This window comes from Physeter macrocephalus, unplaced genomic scaffold (genome assembly GCF_002837175.3).
Source record: "Physeter macrocephalus isolate SW-GA unplaced genomic scaffold, ASM283717v5 random_188, whole genome shotgun sequence".
Classification (NCBI taxonomy): Eukaryota; Metazoa; Chordata; class Mammalia; order Artiodactyla; family Physeteridae; genus Physeter; species Physeter macrocephalus.
Genome location: NW_021145446.1, coordinates 51,082 through 58,948, shown reverse-complemented (window position 1 = coordinate 58,948; position 7,867 = coordinate 51,082). Strand labels below are relative to the sequence as shown.

Here is a 7,867-nt window from a genome sequence, read left to right as displayed (position 1 = left end):
CCTACCTCTGCCACTTGTTAGCTGTGTGCTCCCAGACTTAAGTGACTTCATCTGTCTGGGCCTTAGTTTCCTCATCCATGAAGTAGATGTAATAATAGCCCCCACCTCTTTGAATTGTTGTGATGATCAAATGAATTCACAAATGTAAAGGCTAGGATCCTGCCAGGCACATGATGAGGGCTCATAGAAGTGTTTGCTGCTCTTCACGGATCGAGGGGGAGAGGGGACCTGGGGGCCTCTGCACAATTTACAAGAAATTCAGGGCCAGGGATGGAATGGGGGAGCTGCGGAAGAATCCCGATCGGAACTGGGGAGAATTTCAGAAAGCAAGGTGACCAGATTGAGGAAAGGGCTTTGCACAGGTCCCACGTGGCCCCGGGAAAGGCTGCTGCACATCTGTCCTCTCCTGGGAGCCCAGCAGAGCGCTCGGGCGTCTCCGTAACAGGGGAGCTCCATCCTTCCAGTCACGCAGCCTGAAACCTTGGAGTCATCCCTGATTTCTTGATTTCTGCCACATCTGGCCCAGCAGTGTGTCCTGTCCACCTTTAGAACAGATCTAGAATATGAGGCCATGGACTTGCCCCGACGTCCCCGCCTCTGATGGCCACCCCTGGGCCTGGTCACCATCATCTTTTGCCTGGACCATTGCAGTCTCCTCCTCTCTGGTTGTCACCCTTCCCCCCAGGCCCTGACAGTCCCTTCTCCACACATAGTCAGGGGGATTCTTTCAGAACCGAGGTCAGACGATGCTGACCTGCTCAGGACCCTCCGTGGCTCCCAGCTACCCCAGATAAAAGCCTGAGCTCTTCCTACAATGTGCAAGGCTCTGCACTATCTGCCCCCCACCACTGCCTCCCACGCTGCCCCGGCCACACTGGCTTCCTCATCGTCCTCACACATGCCAGGCACGATCCAGTCTCAGGGCCTTTGCACTTGCTGTTTCCTCTGCCGGGAATGCTCTTCCTTCACGTAGCCCCATTGCCCAATCCCTCATCTCTTTCAAGTCTGTCCTCAAATATTTGCTCAGCGAGGCCTCCTCTGGCCCTGCTCCCGTGTTTAGATCTGTACCTCTCTGTGGTGCTCCATCCCCCTTCCCTGGTTTATTTTTCTTCTTGGAACCTATTGCTAGGGAGACACATCTGAAATACAATATATTTAATTTACCTATTAATGTGTATCCCCCTGTCCACCCCTACCCCCAAAATGACAGCAGGAGGAGCAGGTTTGCTTGCTGAGGTCCGGACACTGTTCCAGGGACTCGGGACCCAGCAGAAAGAAACGCTGAGCCCCTGAATTCTTCTTCTTCTTTTTTTTTTTTTTTTAAATAAATTTATTTATTTATTTTTGGCTGCATCGGGTCTTCGTTGCTGCATGCGGGCTTTCTCTAGTTGCGGTGATCAGGGTCTACTCTTCATTGTGGTGCGTGGGCTTCTCATTGCGGTGGCTTCTCTTGTTGCGGAGCACAGGCTCCAGGCGCGTGGGCTTCAGTAGTTGTGGCATACGGAGCCCCTGACTTCTTGACACTTCAGCCTCATGGATCTGAATGCCAGCACTGCCACAAAGTGAGCAGGAGACTTTGAACCAGTGAGTGCACCGCTCCCCGGCCTCAGTTTCCCCATCTGTGAATGGCACGACGATCCCTCCCTCCCAAGGCCGTTGTGAGGCTCAGCGAGCAAATGTCTCGGAAGCGCCCGGCACCCAGTGGGCCCTCAATCAGAGCTTGGTCCTCCCCTGTCCAGCCCCGGGGCTGGCTGTCCCCCAGGGGACTGTGCTGGGAGCTTTATTTTTAACTGTGGTTCCAGCAGGCTAGGCAGCAGCTCTGAAGGCCGCGGGAAGACCACAGGGCGAGCAACATCCCGGCTCTTGACGCCGGGAGACCGCGGCGTGGAAACATCAGGGGAGGACGCCCTGTGTTCACGGTCTGCCCGGTAACCCTTTATGCGGAATTATGTCATGTCACCCGATGCTGTTTATAAACTTAGCGCTGACCTTTCCCAAGCAGGGTGCTGGGAGAAGGGGCTACATCCCCGTCTCCCCACTGCTCCACCTCCCTGAGGAGCTGTTGGCGGCCCCTCCCGTTCACCCACATTTACACAGAGCAAAGTTGGGGGGCTGGCCTCTGGCCAGACTTTGCCCGTTTATTTCAACACCTCCGAGTGCTCGCAGCTGACCAGCCCTGGGTATTTTTAAACCCTGGCCTGGGCCAACCTCTTTGTCACATTCTGGTCGGGGCTTGGACTGACTGCATGCCCCAGGTAGGGGAGCTGAGGGTTTGGGATTCGTCTGACAACAAACATATAACCAAATTCCAGGACCTATGCGCCTACTGTGTGCCAGGCCCTGTAGCAGGAGTGGAAGCGCCAGGGGACCTAACTCACAGAGTCTGTCCTCCAGGTGGCCTCAGTCTTGCGGGGACACTGTGACAAGTGCTAGAATGGAGGCTAAGATAGAAATTACAACTCGACTATCTACAGGGCCAGCAGGTTGTGTAAATGAATGAAGCGGGCCTGGTGGGAGGTGACAGTGAGGGGTGGGGACTGCGGTGAACTGGCAAGCTCCTGCCGGTCTGGAGGGGGGCCCCTCAGCTCTGACCTCTGTTGTCATGCGGGAATCAGGCCCGGGGTGCCCAGAGCTTCAGAATTTTCAAGGGAAGCTGCAAATCCATGTTTATGTGGAGTTTCATGCAAAAATCTCATGACTTTGAAAGGTTGGCAACGAATTAAAAAAAAAATGTTAAAAACATTCCGAGAGCCAAATGAAACCCATTTGTAGGCTGGACTCAGCCCACAGAGTCAAGCTGATCGGGGCAAACGGTCTGTGCTTTCTGATGCAAACAGATGCATTATAAAATGTTCACCACATACGGGCTGAGCACCTACTATTGGCTCCTTGTACTATTCTAGACCCCAGGGAAAGAGCAGCAAACAAGATGCACAATGTCCCTGTCCTCATGTTTGCTTATATTCATTCAGTGGTGTGCTGGAGCTGGCCGGCACTGCTGGCTGGCGAATTCTGCAAGCTGCTTTCTACACAGCCATCACAAAAATTTTTAAATTATTTGAACTTACAATTAAATAAATTATAATACAAATAAAAGTAACAACTACTCAAAACTCACCACTTTCTAATTAATGTACTGTTTCATATTTCTTGAGGTTATTGACATCTATTGTATGAGATTGCATCATACACCGCACTCTGCGGTGGAAATAGTACCTGATGGCATGACACTGAATACGTCTTCTCAACTCCACGTTCAGTGAAGTCGTGCTGGGAGCTTGAAATCAGCCACCACGGGAGTGTTTATGCCCCAGAAATTGGCAAATGTAAACATCAGAGCTCCCCGCTTGCCGAGAGCCTGTCAAACAGTTAGCAGCAAACTAGATTAAAACCAATATACGGATAATACGTAATATGTCAGATAGCAACAACTACAATGAAGGAAAATAAAGTCGGTCGAGGGGTAGGTGGTGATGGAGGGGACTATTTTCTATGGGCAGGTCATGGAAGTCTTCTCTGAGGAGATGACATTTGAGCAGAGACCTGAATGGAGTGACAGAATGAAACAGACAGATCTCTTTGGTTCGGGCAAAGGGAAGAGCAAGTCTCTGCCTAGGGACAGGAACAAGCTTTCTAGTTCAGGAACAGGGAGAAGGCAAGTGTGGCAGAAACAGAGTGAGGGAGGGAAATGGGGTAGAGATGAGGTTGGGGAGGCAGGCAAAGGTCAGATCATACAAGGTCTTACAGGCCATGGTGACGATAGGGAGTTTTATTCTAAGAGGGAAGGGGCGTTTTAGAGGGTTTTGAGCAGGGGTGTGACCTGACTTAATTTATCTTTTACAGAGGCACCTCCTACTGTGATGGAGTAAAGCTGGGAAGCCAGGAGACTAGGGAGGAGACCGCTGTCACAGTCCAAGCAGGTGAGGATGGTGGCCGCCAGCACCATGGTGGTGGCTACAAAGGTGGCACAAGAATATGGATTCAGGAGGTATCTGGCCGCTGAGTTGACAGGACTTCTGATGGATGGGATGTGTTGGGGTGAAGCAACAGGGTATCAAATATGGCTTCTAGGTATTGTCCTGAATATCTGGGTGAGAGGTGGCACCGTTTACTGAGAAGAGAAGACTAGTGGGAAGGGCTGGGGTTTTAGGAGGGGAAATGGGAGATTCTGAGGTTCTGTTTTGTGACATCTGAGGGGTCTGTGTGAGACCCATGTGGAGGTAACCACTGGCTAGTTGGACGTCAGAGTCTTGCCAGTTGGAGCACAAGGTAGTTCCGGAAGCAGTGTCTCTCTGTTGCTGTGGCAACTCCCGGCCAGGGGGACAACACTGCTGGGGGGTTGGGAGGGGGGTTTCTGGGAAGGCCTCACGGTGAAAGAGTTGTGAAGGACAGGGAGAAGCATCTGGCAGGTGGAGAATGGAGGAACCGCATCCCAGGGGGAGGGCACAGCGGGGGCAAAGGCCTGGAAGCAGGAAAAGCATAGCCTTTTTGGAGGATGGTGTGGGAGAGAGGCTAGAAAGGCAGAAGGGCAGATCTCTCAAAGGGCTGCTTCTTTCAGCCGAAGGAGGCTGGAGTGCACCCTCAGGGCACAGGGTGAAGCGTGTAAGCAGGTTCAGGCCACAAAGAGCGCCTTAGGAAGGAAAGACTGCACCCACTCTGGCCTGAGGTTGCACAGGTCAGGTGGAGGATCCCCTGCCCTGCCCTCCCCTCCCCACTGGGCCCCCCAGCACCCTGCCCTCAGCGTACACAGCAAAACGCCCCTCTAAATCAGCCTGGAACATTTGCCAACCAGCCAGTTTCTTGGAGATATTTTGCCGACTAACCAGGAAAACAAAATAACCCTGAGGGGAGGGAGGAAGGTCAAAGGAATATTCTGGGACCTTTGGTTTCTGGATTCCCATCAGGTGGAAGAGCCAGGAGGTCACTTCCCCAGACTGAGGGATGCCTGAAGTGAACATGGCACGGCAGGGACTTGGGTGTTTACAGGAACTTCTGTAACCAATCTCAGGTATAGGCGTGGGGGAAATGGGGGTCTGGGTTCAAAGGCAGGTTTTTCTGCCACATATTTGCAGTGTGATCTTAGGCAGGTCTTATCTTTCTGAGTCTCGGTTTCCTTATCCGTACAAAGGGATAATAGTGGCACCTGTAACAGTGTCACTCACCAGTCTCTTGGAATTGCTGGGGGATGAAATGAGATAAAACAGATCAATAATTTAGCCCAGTGCCTAGCTCATGGCAAACTCCCAGTCAATGTCAGCTGTCAATCATTATTTGCAAAGTTATTAATTATTGAGCACTTTCTGTATGCCAGGCTTTGAGCAGTTCACACTACCTCATTTAAGCCTCATTCCCTCCCTGTGATTGAGGGTTATTATTGACTCCATATTACAGACAGGGAAACTAAGCCTCAGAGAGTTGACCTGGCTTTCCCAAGGTAAGTTGTCTTAGGGGACACAGCTGGGATTTGAACCTGCATCTGACCTCATAACCCATTTCTATATTCATTCTGTATTCATTCTGGGTTCTGCCTCCTGTGAATCGAATCAGGCTCCAGAATTCTGGTAAACAATAATCCACGTGACCCCCAGTATCCCTCCACTCCAGTAGGGACCCCTGCCTTTCCTGGAGCCAGCCAGCTCAGGCTGCAACCTGGGCCTGGGGTGTGGACAGGACACGGATGATAGCTGCCCCACGGCAGTGCAGGACGTGGAGGAGCGGAGCCATCCTAGGCCAGCTGCGGCCTTCCTCTTGAATCAAGAGTCCAGCTGGGCACCCATGTCCCATCAATAAACGTGCCCCAAAATAGCTCTCTGGGCCTGGCCAGGGCAAGAGGTCCAGGACGTCCTGTTCCCACCGGCTCTGGCCAGAGAGTGACTGTGTACTTGGCCTTCCCCATTTGGAGGCTGCTGGAAGGGAGGGCAGCGCTCATCCTGCCTGTGGACTCATGGGAATTAGCAGCCCTTGAGCACCAACACCCACAACTTGGGACACTGTGATGCTTCCCAAATGCACTGCTGGTGGAACAGCGCCAGTGGCTTTTATCTTAGTAGACAGTCTCCCGGGGAGGTTAAGAACTTGGTTGCTGGAGTCTGACTGGTGTGGGTTCAGATTCGGACTTAGCCATTTCCTAGCTGCGTGACTTTGGGCAAGTGACTTCCCCTCTCTGAGCCTTGGTTTTCTCACCTGGAAAATGGGGATAAACATTTCATAGGGTTGTTGCTGTGCTTCAGTGAGTTTGTGTATACACAGAACGGGTTGTAGACTTGGCAGGTTTTATTTATTACCTTTTCCTCTCCCTCCCTCGCCCCTGCAACGTGAGCTCCACCAGGCAGGAATCTTAATGGTTTACTGATGAACTCCAAGGCCCATGGGAGGCGCTCACAGCTATTTGTTGAATAAGTGGATGAATGAATGAATGAATGGAAATGCCAGGCACATAGCAAATGCTCAAAAACACTTAGCAATTCTGTCTTAATGTGCCTTTGAAAAAAGAGAAGCTCAAGGATCAAATGTGACTCTCAGTCGGGATTGGTCAAGATGTGGAGAAAGTTAAAGTGAGTCAAGGGGAAGAAAGACAAATGTTACACACAAAAGGACTGGAGGCAACTGGAGGGGGCAAAGCCAGGCAGGGGGGCTGAGACTGCCGGAAGCTGTGAACCATGGGGACAGTGGACGCTGGTCTGGAGTTCCGAGTCTGGGAGTCCAGGATGCTAGGAACACCGGTCTCTTGGTGTGATATCCTGGGGAGCAGCAGCTCCTCACTTGTTACGTCCTGGGTCACCCCCACGAATGTGAATTTGGGGCCCTAGGGCTTCTGCATCTGAGGAGCTGAATGCAAGGGGAAGAAGCGAGTAGGCTGGGCCCCTCACGCTTCTAATAATCCTAGCAGCAGCACCGATTCACGCTCCTGCAGCCTGCCCGATGCGGGCTTGTGAGGCTGAATGCTAGGGACAGCCCTAGGAGATGGGTACTACTATATCATTACTCCTGTTTTACAGATGAGGACACTGAGGCCCAGAGAGGTGGTGTAGGCTGCCCAAGGTCACAAGGAGAGTGAGTCGTCAAGCCCCTCCCTGCAGCAATTTGGCCACATGTGACCACAAACAGTTCCCTGAGCGCATGGGCTCCTCTTTCCAGGGCCCTTCCTGAGCTCTCCCTCACTTGGGGCACTCTACCCAGTCTTTTTGCTGGACCCGCGTCACACTTCCTGGGTCCCTCCTTGGGGGCAGCCTCCCCTGACCTCCTCCCACCCCCAGCTCCTGCTGTCTCTTGCTGAGCTGTGACAGTTGTATATTCATCTGTCCTCAGGATCTTGGGGGCAGCTGAGGGGTCTGCATTTTCTCTGGGACATGGGACATGGCACCCAGCACAGAGTGGGCACTGCTGTAAATTGTGGAACAAACACACCCTTGGGTATGGCTGTTGAACCAGGAGCTGTGACCCTCAGAGCCCTGAGTCCAGGATTGCCCCTGGGACAGGTGGCGGGTGGAGGGGACACCGAGACCACCGAGCCTCGAGCCACACTCTGGGGCCTTTACTGCTACTCCCTGGTCCGTTCATATACAGAGGCAGCCCTGTTCAGTGGTCAGCGCCTAGGTGCCAGGGCCCAACCGTGTGGGTTCAAATACCGGTATAGCTACCACGCTTCCAAGGGACCCTGGGCAAGTGATTTAACCCCCTTGGCCTCAATTTCCCCACCTAAAAAAATGGGGAAAATGATAGGGTTGTTGCGAGCATTAAATGAATTGAATATATGGTTAATGCTTAGAATCGTGCCTGGTACATGCCAAATGCTTTACAAGTACTAGCAGTATTATTATCATGAGGCAAGGTGGGTTATGCTGGGCCATAAGTAAGAAGTTTGGAG

At 52.3% G+C, this 7,867-nt stretch overlaps 1 long non-coding RNA gene across 1 annotated transcript in view; it reads left to right on the top strand.

Moving 5' to 3' along the window:
- The first annotated feature begins 3,245 nt into the window (after positions 1 to 3,245).
- The window catches only part of LOC114484915 (uncharacterized), a 30,780-nt gene continuing 26,158 nt past the window's right edge, over positions 3,246 to 7,867 (top strand). Inside the window, exons 1-2 of the long non-coding RNA XR_003678276.2 lie at positions 3,246 to 3,463; positions 3,844 to 3,920. This is a non-coding gene — a long non-coding RNA (uncharacterized lncRNA). The remainder of the gene's footprint in view (positions 3,464 to 3,843; positions 3,921 to 7,867) is intronic.